General features: G+C 47.1%; 1 pseudogene; it reads left to right on the plus strand.

Moving 5' to 3' along the window:
* Positions 1-303: 303 nt before the first annotated feature.
* Positions 304-2476, plus strand: LOC105567539 (annotated as a pseudogene).
* The last annotated feature ends 12752 nt before the right edge of the window (positions 2477-15228 follow it).

Genomic DNA, 15228 nt, shown 5'->3' on the forward strand with positions numbered 1-15228 from the left:
CTTGATTTAAGAACATTGTAATTTGTGGTACTATTTCGTAGATATTTAAAAAAAATGTTTCAACGAATATATAAAAATTTTCTGCAAATTTCTATTTCAAGCGAATTGTTGTAGTTATTTCTAAAAAAATGTTCCGCTAGGGCAATCCATCCAAAAGGGAGAAAAGGAGGCTCGAAAAAGCTACTTGAATGCGAATCGAATAGACTGATGGCTTTCCGAAGGACTCCGGTGACGGCGTGGAAATTTCAAGAATTACAGAAACGCAGTACCTCGAGAGAAGCGCGGGAGAAACATTCAAGGATTACGTCTAAGGACTCGGAATGCACTCGGCATTGAACGCCGAAGTAACCTCGCATTTTGCGCGCGCGCACATTTCCGTAAACACCGCGTCTCGATGTATCATTCTCGAGGTAATCCTTTATTTTACATGCAACATTGGAGTCGGGTAAGACTTGTTAATTGCGAGATTGCAAAATTGAATGGCCGTGGGGAAACAATGTTGCACGGAATCAATCGCTCCGCGTACGCGCTAGACGGCCGCGAAGCAATCTCGCGGTCGTTTTCCTAAATCGAGCCGAGCCAAGGACCGGCGTCGTCAATTAACATCAATTACAATAACGAATCGATATCGGTATCGTTCGCCTGGCACGAATTTAAAGGTGTCCGCGCGTACGGAATGTATAATATATTCGCGGGCAAAGTACCTATTTCTGGACGCAACGGTATGTGTCGCGTGCGCTCTATCGGCGCCTATTATGCAGTGGTAAGTAATATGCAAACGTAGGAAGTATTACGTTCGCAGGCACTTACCGCTTTTACGTAAGAGACGGTTTCAAAGAACCGCGATACATACGTACATATATATATATACATGTACGTATATAGGCAGATCTTAATTGCAAGGTCGTGCAAAATCCCGTTACACCGCTGATATCAACGTAAGTCTATGCGTGTTGCCACGTTAACGTAAATTAAACAGTAATAAACGTAGCGTGCGCACGTTTTCGCCTATCGACCTCGGCCGGTATACCGTGAACTCCGTGCGGCTATCCTCGTTTCCCAATTAATCGATTTTTCCAGAAGCTCGACGTCGAAAGGCAACTCGAAAGACACAGACCGGTATTCGTAGACAGATCTTATATTCAAGACCCGTCTTGAATTTCTCGAAAGATGCTGTATGGAACGTCTCATTGGCTACGGAGTATCCAAAGACGATTCTTAAGACAGTCTTGAATATAAGATCTGACTATATTCAAAACTGTATTCAAGACAATACCGCCCTTAGGTGTTCGTAGTCAGATCTTATATTCAAGACCGTCCTGAATGTCTCTAAAGATGCTGTATGGAGCATTTCATTGGCTATGGAGTGTCTAAAGATAACCAATGTGGAACGTTGCTAGACGACGCTTGGCTGGCAAATTCTAATTAAAGAAATTGATCGCGAAAAATATTACCTCAGCCAGGGTTTGAACCACCCTACACTCTAGGCGGGCGTCTCACCAACTCGACCACTGCGACATGTATCTGTATGTATAATCTTAAGACGGTCTTGAATACAAGATCTGACTATGAATACCGACCTTAACGGTTATATTCATCCATGATGTTCAGTAGACATCTCGAAGGCGCCTAGACACTCTGGGGAAACAAAGACAGTTAGCAACCCATTTTGGGGCCCACACTTAGCAATCGAATTATTTGGATTGTTCGTAACACTCTACTCTGGGAAAAATTTTGTCCGTTTTTTTCTGTAGTTAAGCAACTTATTCATTTCGGTTGCTGCCTCTTAAGCGAAAATTATCTTTGCGTTACTGAATATCGACAGAGCTAATTGAGAGAATTGATTAGTATTACTTTACAATCTTGGATATAGATAGAGTAGCTAATTGCGATTTTTAGTTACGCGGGATAAAATTCGTAAAAGATTAGTGTTACGAACACTCCAAATAATTCGACTACCAATCGTGGGCCCCAAAATGGGCTGCCAACTGTCTTTCTTCTCCCAGGGCAGAGACAAATGGGAGAGTGTTCTCGGGAAGGCTAAGGCGCCCGCCAAGGGCTGTGAAGCCCAGAATGATGGCGTTTAAAACAAAAAACTAACAAAATTTTATAAAATCACGGACCTTGATCTAAAACGCTAACCCGGTGCATTTTCTATTTATCACAGGCCCGAAGGAATTCTGTGACGGCTGGAAGGTGGTGCCAGCTGAGCGTCGATATTTTTCCGACTCTGCGGTACAAACGCGCGGCGTCGTCCTCCTTCGCGAAAGCGGCGATAAGGAGCGCCGACAAATGGAGAACGCCGACAAAATGGCGAGGCGCGCGACGGCGAAGATACGCGGGAAACTCGCTCGTGTGGCGTGACCCATTGGCCCAGATTACACAGGCGGTAATGCCCATCTCGTCGCCGCGAAAGGCCGCGTTGCGTGGCGAACTCCGCCACGCGAGGCTCGCGCCTGAGCGCGCGCTGCGTTAACTGCCGTACATAATACGCGACGTACGATTTAACCGCGATTACGTTACTTCGCTCCCGTTCGACGCCTCGAAATAACGCTGAAACGTAACGCGGCGATATCAATGAAAGACAGCGGGTGCGGCCAGAAAGGCTGAGCGCTTTCAATTGCAATTTGCTACCTTTTCGAGGAGTATCGTACACTGTACAAAAAATTACATGTAAAATTACAATTATTATAGTAGGTAATGTTGGGACCATCTATTGAAGGTGCATATTTGCATACGTGAGTAAATTTACTCTTTGTAAGGAAAATTATTGTACAAATTATACCGCTTTTAATTATAATATTATCGTACGAAGCAAATTGTGGACTTTCGTTCTCGAGGACTGGGATTTTCGGGATCATGGATCGTTCAAATCTTTGAATCTCTGGAATTCATAAAACAAATTCCCTTAAACGTCCTTCTTGAAAGTTTTCTTTGCGGAATCAAACTGAATTCAAACTGTTTCAAATAAATGATCGGAATCGAAAGAAATAGAAATAAATGATCGGAATCGAAAGAAAACTCACCTACGTCTACATGCACTTTGGAGAATTGCGATAAAGACGTCATGTTGAAAAAGCGTATTGACCAACTGCCAAGTCTTACAAAATTTTTAACGTTCGCATTCCGAGAATCTACGAGGTAACCGGGACTTTCGAAACTTTCGACAGGTTTTTGGTCCCGAGTGACATTCAAAACGAATCGAGATTTAATATTCTACGTGTTTTCAACGCGTCTTTCTAAACCGCACATTTTTTTTTTAATCGCTCGATCACGCGCGAGAAAGAATCGGGACGAGGATTACGGATCGATTTAAATTCCCGACGCATAACCACCCAATTGTTTGCCGCGAGCGGCAAGAAGCCTCGATGTTGGATTCTTGAATTCTCGGATTATTAGATTTCTTCGCGTCTAAATAACAAAGAACGAATCTGCACGGAAACAAAGAATGAGTCTGCACGTGGTGGTCGCGTACAGTCTCAGCGCGATGTGTGACTCCCGGAGACGCGCGGTTTTCTCTCTCTATCTCTCTCTCTCTCTCTCTTGTTTCCTGGAGCCTATAGCGGGGTGCTCCACTTCGGCGTATTTTTAAATACGCCGGGCCTCCTCTCGTCGCCTCCTCCTCTCGCGCTCCCACGGACCCGACCCCCCGAGACTTCCTTCTCTTCGGCGACCCGCCTCGCCGCCTTGACTTCTTTCGGTCTACTTTCCGTGCCGGCGCGCACAATCGCGCCGCTCCGCTCCGCTCCGCTCCGCGCCCGGGTGGGGACCCTCCGGTAAATATTTACAGTTAACGTCGTTACATAATAAGCGTACACTCGCCACCGCGTTCACGGACCAGTGGAGCCGCCGGAGAGAAGGCGTTGCGCGACGCCGACGCACGATAACGGCCCGTTACCTGCCCGACCTTCGGGAACCCAATTGCAGAAGCCGAAAATCATTTCGGGGAGAGATCCTGACCACTCCTTTACGGTAAACGGCACGGAGCCGCGCTTCAATAAGCGTAATGACTATGACGTGACGCGATTTAAAGCTTCTGCGCGTCCACGCCGGTCGTCGTGCCGTCCCCACTGAATTGCGAGCGCATCGGGGACGCGAGTCTCACAAGAAGCGATCATTAAGACACTTAAAAGCCTACCTTTCTCGGCCGTGTACCGTCCGTTGCGACAGATCAATCGAGTCGAGCTAGAACAGAAAGAATTAAATCATGTACACACTGAGAAAAACTGTTTTACGAGCAATATAAACTTTTCCGTGGGTTTCGCGTGCACTGAGAAAAATTTCCATCGAATAAACCAATTACCATAGTGTTTCCGATGGTTAACTTTTCCGATTACGTTTTCCGATGAAATTTTCCGACGAAACACAGTTATTATTGAAATTCGATCGAAAAACCGATCATACTTTTCATCGGATATACAATTTAATCGGATATATATCCGTTTGTTATTAGGTAATTGGATTATCCGGTTATATTTAATCGGACATTTTTCTCAGTGTAGTAAAATTTCCACAAACTCGCATAAAATTCTTGAAAATGCCACGTTGTCCCGCGATTACACACGGAGAAAAATGTTAAATATAATCGGATAATCCAATTACATAATAACACACGGATATATATATCCGATTAAATTGTATGTCCGATGAAAAGTATCATCGGTTTTTCAAGAAAATTTCATCGGTAACTGCGTTTCGTCGGATAAATTTCATCGGAAAACGTGATCGGAAAAGTTAACCGTCGGAAACGCTATTGTGATTGGTTTGTTCGATGGAAATTTTTCTCAGTGCGCCATTTTCAGGATAAATTCTGAGAGAAAATTCTCTCCGTGTACGCCCCACGACGCCGGTGAGGAGTCGAAAGCCGCGAAAGTAACGGAAAGCCCGAGATCGCTGCTGAATTTACGTCGATCCGGCGAGAGCGCGTCGACGCCGATGGCGATGAAAACGATTCGCCGATCACCCGCGGCAACGGCGGATCCTTGACAGTCCGCCAAGGTCCCGCCGGCGAATAAAAAACGCGGAGGAACGAGCGAGGTTTTACCCGACGCGATAAATTCACGTGCGCAAGGTCGTAAGCCGTACACGTAACGCCGCGCGTTACGCCGTCCGTCCGTCTACGATCGGTCCGCAATGTCGATCGCTCGCGCGCGGCACCGCTCGTGTAACGATTCCATCGACATTAGTAACGCGATCCTTGAGCGCCGTTATGTAAACGAACGGGAAGTTTCGAGATTTAGTCATCACGGTCGGCCGAGGAAGAGTCTCACGCGGCTTCCTGATCGTCACGGGCACAATGGAGAACTTGTTCGAGCGCGAAGTCACGACGCTATCGCGTACCCGGAATCGTTTTCGGATATTCACTCCGTCCCGGAAAGGGTCGGGGAGGATCGCGTAGGTGAAAGATCGTGCGTATATCGTCGGTTATGATATGCGCATCCTTCGCGGTGAAAAATGACTCGAGGCCCGGCCGTTTAACTTTGATCAATGGCGCAAACGGTCGACGCGAGCGCCCGTGATGGAGCAAACGCTAACCGACACGGCTAAGAACTTGCACCTTATAAGGCCGCCCGACAAGGCGCGTCCTTGTCCAATTGACGTCTCTGTAATCCGTCGGCGTTTGAAATTTTTTAACCGTCATCGTCATTGAACGTGACTTCCGCCAGGCAATCACGTTCTATCCGCGTCCTCGCACGTGCGAGTCCGCGCTAATGCCGGAACCTCGACTAATCCATTGTTCTAAAAACTGCCCTTCGACTCGCGAACGGAGGCACCGCGACCGCGGTGCTCTCGGGCATTTCTTCAGAACGAGCGACTCGAGAAAACGCGCGCCCCGGGACGAGAGAAAGACAGAGAGAGAGAGAGAGAACAAAGGAGCGAGACTCGGGCGAAACGTAACGATATGAGGTAATTGACTGGAGGAAATCTTACAAGTCGCCAGAAGTAATTGAAAGCATCAGAAGATCACTTGACCATGTCTGGCAAACTTTTATCTTCGAACTCACAGCCTTTTCAAGTGATCCAACAAAGAACTTGCAAGCAGTTTCGATAAAGAGCTGATACATAAGTGAGTTAACGAATAAATATGATGTGAGGTAACGTGTCGCGACGACGCAGAACTCGCGTGACTTTCGAGATAGCCCGATGAGTCTTCCGCGCGATCTTTCCTCGAATCCGTGAATCAGCCAAGGATTAACGAGAACCGCAACGTACAACAAAAACGCGTGAACGAAAAGGCGAAACGCGTAACGGTATCCCGAACAAGGCTCTGCCACCGCCGAAAATTAACGTCCCGCCACAAAGGAAGGCGGTTCCCTGCACGAAAGAAGAAAAAAATCGGCCGGTTCGTACGAACCGGCCAACGTTTCGAAAAAGAGCTCACCTAACGTTTGGCACTTGACCCGCGGTACCGGATCGGCGTAACGAGTGTCGCAATCGTCGATCGATCTTAATCGCCTTTCGCACACTGAAAGACAAATCTGATAGATTCAACCAGTCGTCTGTTAGAAAATGGACGAATCAATTCCCTCTAGGATTTACCAGATTTGTAGTGAAGTCTAGGAAACTTCTGGTTGTGAAATATCTTTCATGGTAAATCCTAAAGGAATTCTAATTCGTCCATTTTCTAACAGACGACTGGTTGAATCTATCAGACTTTTTTTTCGGTGCATCAAGAAAAACTCGAGATTTGCAACTGTCCTCGAGCGCGAAGGAAATTAAAACCTCCTCCCCCCAAAACAAGAACAGAAATGGTCGCGTTGGTAACTTATTGTGCCGAGGGTGACATTGACATTGGCATTGACGAAATCGGCAGCCGGGGACGCGGCGATGTAACCGGCAGGCTGCAGCTACCGGTTCAGCCGAAAGCGCGTCCACGGATTAGCAGCGCGCGCCCATTACGTCGGTCCTCTCCACCAGGCCTCCCTCTTTCTCCCTCTCCCCCGTCATGTAAGTGTTACATGTGCACTTTCTTTGTGCAGGAGGATGGGGCGGGAGCGCGCGACGTGAGCGCGCGGCGATGTGAAAGTTGCCGCGCGGTTGCGGTTGCTTCCGACGAATTATGCCGCTCGCGCGCGCAGCAAAACTTCCTCCTCGCATTGAACTTGCCCGCGTCTCTCGCCCCGCCCCCGGGGATCCCCTGACCCGGAATGCAGGACCCGCCAAAACACGATTTCACAATCCGCTCATCTGGGAGAGGCACGAGCGAGGGAACGGGTGGAGGGAGGGGGGGAGAGAGGGCCACGCGCCCGGAACGACATAATCGTGTAAACTATTATGAATAAGAGGTCAAGACTATCTCGGTGAAACGATCTCGCGAACGGTATCGGATTCACTGATTTTTGTTTACGAGAGAGGGGCAGAGGAAGGAAGGAGGGGGGCAGAGAAAGAACGAGAGAGAGAGAGAGAGAGGGAGATTTAAATCGTTCGGTAAATGGGACATTGTAATAACTCTCCAACGATGAAGAATTAATACCGCGGACTCGAGATGTGAAGATATGCCGGTGTGATTTCTTATTTTTATATATTGTGTGTATTATTTTGTATTAAATTTTATCTTTATAAAAATCAACTAATCAGAGTATTCTTCAATGTCACGATGCGGTAATTAACAACGTCAGTGTCTTCTTGACCATACCTGGCATTTTTAATATTATAATATACAGAAAATTTATTGCGAAAAATATTACCTCGGCCAGGGCTTGATAAAAATATTCATTTATTTTAAAATAATTATATTTACTTAAGTATGATAAAATGGGCTCAGAGCCTGAACAGGGTTGTGATGTCCGATAAAATTTCTTTATCGTAATAGCAAATGTATATATACGTTTCGGTCCTTATTGGACCATAAATCCTTATTGGACCATGATGGTCCAATAAGGACCGAAACGTATATATACATTTGCTATTATAATATAGTAATTTTATCGGACATCACAACCCTGTTCAGGCTCTGAGCCCCTTTTGTTATACTTGATTTTATCACGCGAGCCATTGTTATTTATTAAATTATATTTAAGCGTTGTTGCTCATCCTTCTCGTATTCTCTCTCGTAGTGCACTGTTTTGAAAAGTAACCGGCTGTCGGATCGATCGCCGTGAGCGTATTTTCAATTCGCACGAATCCGCCGCAAAATGCGTCGCACACTCGTAGAAACTGCACGACTTTCCTGAGGCGACGAGGGACGCATGCGTGATGTGATTGCGGAGCTTGAAGAATGCGATCGCCGGATGCCAATCTCGCGGCTGCGACAACGGCGACGCGCGGACAATCGTTCTCGGTGAGAACCGCTAGCCGTTTCGGTTACGAAACGCGGTACGAAGCATTACGAAACGAAAGGACGTAATATCGCGGCAATGTAGGCGAGTTAAAGCCGGGCTCGCCGCCGCGCCGGTACCGTTAGATTTTCTCCCGACCGGGGCGATCGTTGTCACACTTCTAACCAGAATGGCGTCAAAACGACGCCCGCTCCGATCGTCCCGAATTCAGAATAATTCACGAAGCGAAGTGGCGCGGACGGCGTTATCCCGTCGACGACGTAACGCATTAACGTACGTGTCGCAGCGGCCAAACGATTGACCGTACAATTAATTTGCAACGCATTCTTTTAACATTTTTCACGATTCCATAATTTTTATCACGACACGGAAATTTATCTAATACAGATTAATATTTAATACAGATTAAATTTACCGATTTACTTTCTTCTTTTCGGCTACACAATGTGTATACAGGGTGTCCCAGGAAGAAAGGTCAATATTCTGGGAGGTGATAGTATCGGTAATTTTAGGCAAAAATGTTCATACGAATATACGTCCCATTCCCCGCTGTTTCCGAGATAGAGCTACTTGAATGTCTCGCGTATCTACTTTTTTTTCTCGACACTTCATCCTTTGTCCAACCTCGTAAACGTCTGCGGGAATTTACTCTTGTACGTCTGTTGACTGTTGCGCTGATAACATTGTAGAAATGTTCAAAATGCCTCGCGTATTCGCAAATGTCGAACGGGCAACGCGCCGTGTCCACACAAGAGTGAAAGAATATTGATCTTTCCTCCTGGGACACCCTGTATAATATACTTTTATCAGTGATCAAATCGCTTTATCAGTGAATTAATCACTGATCTATTAACGCATCAAGGAAACATGTTACTCTCTGAAAGTCAATCAGTGGATTATCACTGAAAAGTGAACAGTCGGTGATTTACAGTGCAATTATCAGTAGTCCGCTTATGACTGCAAAACAGTGACTATTCATTGCTTTCAATGGTAATTCACTGATTGACTTCTAGAGAGTAAATATGCGGATCGAGATTTAGATTTCCGATATCGTCCGAACGGAAGTTGAATTAGAGAGTCGGGACTTTTTTTGCGCATTACAGTGCGACAAGAATCTTACGCTTCTACAAAAATTTTGAGATTTCTCGTGTCACGCTTCCCCTACGCTGCTCTCTAAAAAATCTATCGGTGAATTATCACTGAAGGCAGCGAACAGTCAACCTGATTTACAGTTATAGGTGCACCATTGCGATTTCCAGCGGTACACTTGTCACTGCAAATCAGTGACTGTTCGCTGTTTCCAGCGATAGTCCACTGATTGGCTTTTAGAGAGTACGACGCTCAATTAAGAGCGTTTCGCACGGTCGCGCGCCGCGTGCGATTAAGTGCGACAACAAAAAAAGCGGCGGCGCTACTCTTTCTCTCCGCGTCGACACTTCCGCGCCAGAATGCAACGTATAATCTGCATAATATATTAATTATGTAAGACCGCGAGAGAGACGAGCGGCAAAAACCGGCGAGAGGCGACACGCGTAACGTTGAATAAAATCTGACCGATGAGAAAAGAAAGAAGAGAGAGAGAGAGAGAGCGCGAGAGAGGGGGAGGTGAAAAAAGGAGAGGAACGCCGGGCACTTCCTGCTCGCGCCGCGGCGATATCGCGCCGTTCGCGGCGGATTTTAACCCCGTCACGGTCAAACTTCCGCGAAGAAATTCGCGGTTGCGTGATGGTTAGAAAGGTAATAAGTAAGCGACGGCAAGGAAAGTTCCTCGGGAAAATTACGGAGCGAGGTGAGGTAAGACCGGGGCCGCGTGCGCGCGAGAGATGCATTACACTTAAACGCGCGCGATGCCATTACTCCACTGTGCAGGCACGTGAAAGTTGGTTGTTCCTCTCCCGCCCGCGCCCCTCGCAACCCCCTCCCCCAACCCCCCGGCCGGCGTGTTACACGAGCATGTGGGCCGCGATCTTGCCGCGGAGAGTATCGCGCGATGCATCGCGAAACGCGATTGCGAATGTCGGATGCAAAACGCGAACGCACGCCTCTCGCTCCGTCCATTATCTGTGTCACGACGAGTTCGAGGGGGAGAGAGAGAGAGAGAGAGGAGAGGGGAGGATCTCGGCGGAGTGCTGTGAAAATTGATGCAACGCTATTTCTCAATTATACGCGACCGAAGTAAATTGTTCGACTCCGACTGGCGACATTAATCTGGCCGTAGCTGGCATCGCTAATTTGATTTATTAGCAAAACTGACAATGAGAACGAAGCTTGTTGTCGCCAGTGGTGATTAGACAAAGGGAAAACTTTTTTAAAAGTCGACCAGACCGGCAGGAAAAAAGATCTCTATTAAGGTCACAACGTTTCGATCTCTTTATCGGGCCCTTTTCAAGCGCAATCTAACGTTGACCGACAAAATTAATTTATGCCGAAACAGAATGAGTTCACGAGCCTGTGGCAGCAAATTCATAATGTCATGTATGTCTCGGTAGTCCGCGGATTTTAATAGCGAAGACATTGAAGAATTCTGATTAGTTGATTATTCACCATTGACCTCAAACATGGTGTTTCCCACGCAAGTGGGAGAGGGGGGAGGGAAAACTTAAAAGTCGCGTATTCGACAGTTCTGTGTACGGCTGGCAACCCTTATCGGCGCGCAAGAGTCGAAAATAGACGCGTAGACAATATCTTTATATTGTTATTGCGACAAATATTATCACGTGCCTCGGTGGTCGAATTGGTGAGACGCCCGCCTAGAGTGTAGGGAGGTCCAGGTTCAAACCCTGACTGAGGTAATGTTAATAAATTTTCTGGATTATTAAAGATGCCAGGTGTCGAGAAAACACTGGCGTTGTTAATTACCGCCGGCGACATTGAAGAATTCTGATTAGTTTAACAGCGATGTCAAATATCAAATATGTAATATGTAAAAGCTTCTTGGGAAACAACTCGTCGCGCGTTCGTTGCAATTTAGATAAAATATCAAGTACAGTTTTGTTTTTCGCGGCAATCGATCGGGAATTTCAACACGCATACGCGAATGTGGTAAGTTTATTGCTCGTTTAGGAACACGAGGATAATATAATACTTTGAGGCTCCAGAAACCCGATAGAGAAGTGAAAAAGTAGGGAGTGCCGAATAGTTGAACCCGGAGAAAATTAGAGTTCAAGAGTCCTGAGGTAAGAAAGTAGGCCCGAGCGTTTATTAAATCAGCCTCGTCGGGTTTTCGGTACCTCGTCTAGCAAACGTGAGCAAACGTAACAGTAATTTCACGTGACGACGTGACGTGACTCGCCTAATTCTTAGATGCTTTCCAAAATTAGATGGGCACCGTTAGACTTCGCGGTGTGGCAACACTCGGTCGATTTTGTCAAGTCGTTAGTGCGCCTCAACCGCCATCCTCGCATTCCACATTAACGGCTCTTTCCAAATTAATCGACGGATTCTAAGGCACGTGAATTATTGCCGTATCTGTGAAATCTTTCATGTCCAACAAGAGCGCGATTTCAAATATAAATTAGGAATCCGTTCTCTCGAGCGGACATTTTTTCATTAAACTGTAATCGTCGCAGTCAGATGTGACGGAGACATGTCGCACATGTCGAGATTCGAATATTCTTAAAGAAATTAAATAACAAGAGACCGATAATTGTCATTAAATCGAAAGCTACGTGTAATTGAATTTCTAGACCGGACTCGAAACTTCTGGCTTTTAAAGAGTTGCGGGAAATGTATTTTTAACTTTGCATATGAAATCGAATGAATTTTTAGGAAGTATCGATTATAGGATATTCGGCACACAAACACACCACGACGTTCCACAGAAAATTTGCCACGTTTTACAAAAGTAACTAATATAGTGTACCCTTTGTTGATCCAACGAGACGAATTTCGAAACGCCCTGTAATAACTTTACTTATTTTGAGTAATAACAAATGTTGATTCCATCTTTTCCTTCGCCTCCGCCACCTCTGCCTCTACCACGGCTTCTACTTCTAATCTACCAGACGCGGGTCGATCCTTCATTTCTGTAGCTTTGAAATGTAGAAAAACCCGAATACAACGATGCCATTGTAACCGTTCAATTGACAAACGACTCCCTCTCTTTTCGCCAGATATTCTTCACGCAGGCCATGTCCTGCACGCATATGCACAGGAAATCAATTGACGCGAAAGATGCCACGCTCCTCAGAATTAAACCGCATCGCGCGGCGCGAGAATCCCTCCATCCGGGCGTCCGAGTTTGACAGCGGGCTGATTTCTTTTCCGGCATTTCGTACCGCAAGGTGCCGCGGCTTGCGGTGTCCTTGATCTGTCCCGTATCATACGGAACAGAACGGAACGGTACGGAACCCGTTTTCGGCCGCGTCCCGTTATGTCCGCGTGACGAGGAACCACCGCGAGGGGAAGAGCAGCGAAACGAAACATCGCGTACAAACAGAAGAGGAGGAGGAGGAGGAGGAAGAGGCCGACAACGACAACGACGAGAGGAGGGAACGGAGCCAGTTTTCGAACGGTCCGGAGAAAGTGGTGGCTATACATTTACTGACCTACATTACCCTCGTTTCGTCCCTTCCTTTCTTCGCCCCCTCGCCCCGCGGCCCCCTTCCGACAGGCCTGACACCCACCCGGGCGCACCGCCAGCCCACAAATTGTCCCGTTACACACGAGCCCGTTGTACACGTCATCGCCGTGACCCACAAAATGACACCGCGCGCTTCCCCCTACCCGCTCTCGCGCGTACCCTCCTTCTCTTCTCGCCGCGACGCTGTCTTTTATTCTAAAATTATGTCACGCCGCCGCGACCGAGAGATTCCCGCGACGCGGATTAGAAGGCGAACAAAGGCCGAGCCTGATGAAGACGTTCGCGCGCGTCCGTCGCGGGGCCTACTTCTCGAGGGCCAGTTTAACGCGGGTTTACCGTCCCACCGCAAGAACAATCGGCGACGCTTCGCGAAATACCGATACCGATGTTTCGCGCGGACTAGCGAGATCGGCTTTGAAATCGGCGAACATCCGGGTGTACGAGGCCAGGCTCTCGTCTCTCTTCTCCCGTTGATTGCACTGCGTGCGCGCCGTGTGCACGCCCAAGGCTTGTTCGTGGTCAATTCTTAGTTTAAGGTCGCCTTAAATACACGCTCGAAAACTACAGATACGTTTAGAACGATTCCGAAATATAATAGCGAATTCGGTCGGTCGCACTGAGCGCACACTAAGCCTGGTTTCCAGTCAGTTCTTACATTTGAAGATGAAATACGGCTCGCAATATTTCTTATACGGAAAAATGGTCCGCACAACGTTCGCACGGATCATTTTTTGACTAGATACTCTGTGAGCGTGTATTTGAGACAAAGTTAAGTACAAGAACTGACTATAAACGAGCCTTAAGGGGATGCTGGAGTGGTTCTGCACTTTTGCACCTTTCTAACCTAGAAACTGTCAGTTCGGGAAAACACTTGTGTAATATACAAATTAAATGACTTACGTGCACAGATCGAAAGCGGCTTGCTATTCCGGCTAAATGAAAGAACAACATGGCCATCACTGAAACTAAGTTTGTAAGTCTAATAAGAAATAATAGTGAGCAGCACACACACACACACACACACACACATACGAGTACAGCACATGCAGTATGTGTGTTGCGCACTATTATTTCTTATTAGACTTACAAACTTAGTTTCAGTGATGCCATATTGTTCTTTCATTTAGCCGGAATAGCAACCTGCTTAGTAAGCCATCTAATTTGTATATTACACAAATGTTTCCACGAAACAGACAGTTTTGAGTGCAAAAGGTGCAAAAGCGCAGAATCACTCCAGCATCCCCTTAAGCCAACGGCACACGATTACTATTTTTCCTACTGGATTCCTTACGAGAGAGCCAATCAGGAATCAGCTTTGAGTCACCTGCATCGAAAACTCTGCATCCTGATTGGCTCTCGTAAGCGATCCAGCAGGGGAAAAAAATAGTATCGTGTGCCGTTGGCTTTAGTGTGCACTCAGCGCGCACTAGTGCAAGCAACCGAATTCGCGATAAGAATTGACTTTAAACAAGCCGTCGCGCGCACTCGGTGCGCGCTAGTGCAAGCAACCGAATTCGCTATGAAAGTCAATCAGTGGATTATCACTGAAAACAGTGAACAGTCGCTGACTTGCAGTTTTACGCGCTGAAAGCCGCGGTAAACTTATAACTGTAAATCAGCGACTGATTTGCAGTCGCGAGTACCGAAAGTCGTGGTATACTTGTAACTGTAAATCAGCGACTGTTTTCAGTGACAATTCGCTGGCTGGCTTTTAGAGAGGAGGCAAATTAATCGGCAAGATCTCGCGGCTCCTACGACGCGCGCTTCCGCAGTTAACCGACTTTCCAGACCGTATTTGCTCACTTGGCAATTCACCGGAGTTAAGGCGCGCGACAACGAGCGCTAACCGTTCCCTCGGCTAGTCGAGAGAACCCGCTCGAGGACGAGAGCTTTTGGACGACGTCGCTGGGAAACGTACGCGCGTTTCGATAATTGTTAGAGGCGATTATCTCCGCCCTCTCCCTCGCGCGCTAACGGCACCGAAAGCCTTGGCATTATTTCTTCTCGCGTCGTGCTAACAGCGTTACTCAATAGCGTTACGAAACTTGACACATTGTCTCGGCCAATCGGTAGACTCCATGCGCGAGCGAGGGAAACGAATGTTAATTGCGCGGGGATAATCATAATCGAGCTCGCTATCGGAACAGAAACGAAGCGGGCTTGGAAAAACGGCCGGTCGAATGCGAATATTCGAATGTATTGTGCGTCCGCGCGACCTCGCTCTAAAAATACGACTGCGCCGCTATTTATAGCTTTTGGAAGTCTGACGTAACGGCGGGATTTTTGCAGCGCGTACAATCGATATGGGATATTTTTAATGCGAAAATGACGCTCTGCCCGGCCACGATTCAGCGCGTGAAATTAAAA

This window comes from Vollenhovia emeryi, unplaced genomic scaffold, assembly GCF_000949405.1.
Source record: "Vollenhovia emeryi isolate VEMERY1.0 unplaced genomic scaffold, V.emery_V1.0 DF939137.1, whole genome shotgun sequence".
Taxonomy (NCBI): Eukaryota; Metazoa; Arthropoda; class Insecta; order Hymenoptera; family Formicidae; genus Vollenhovia; species Vollenhovia emeryi.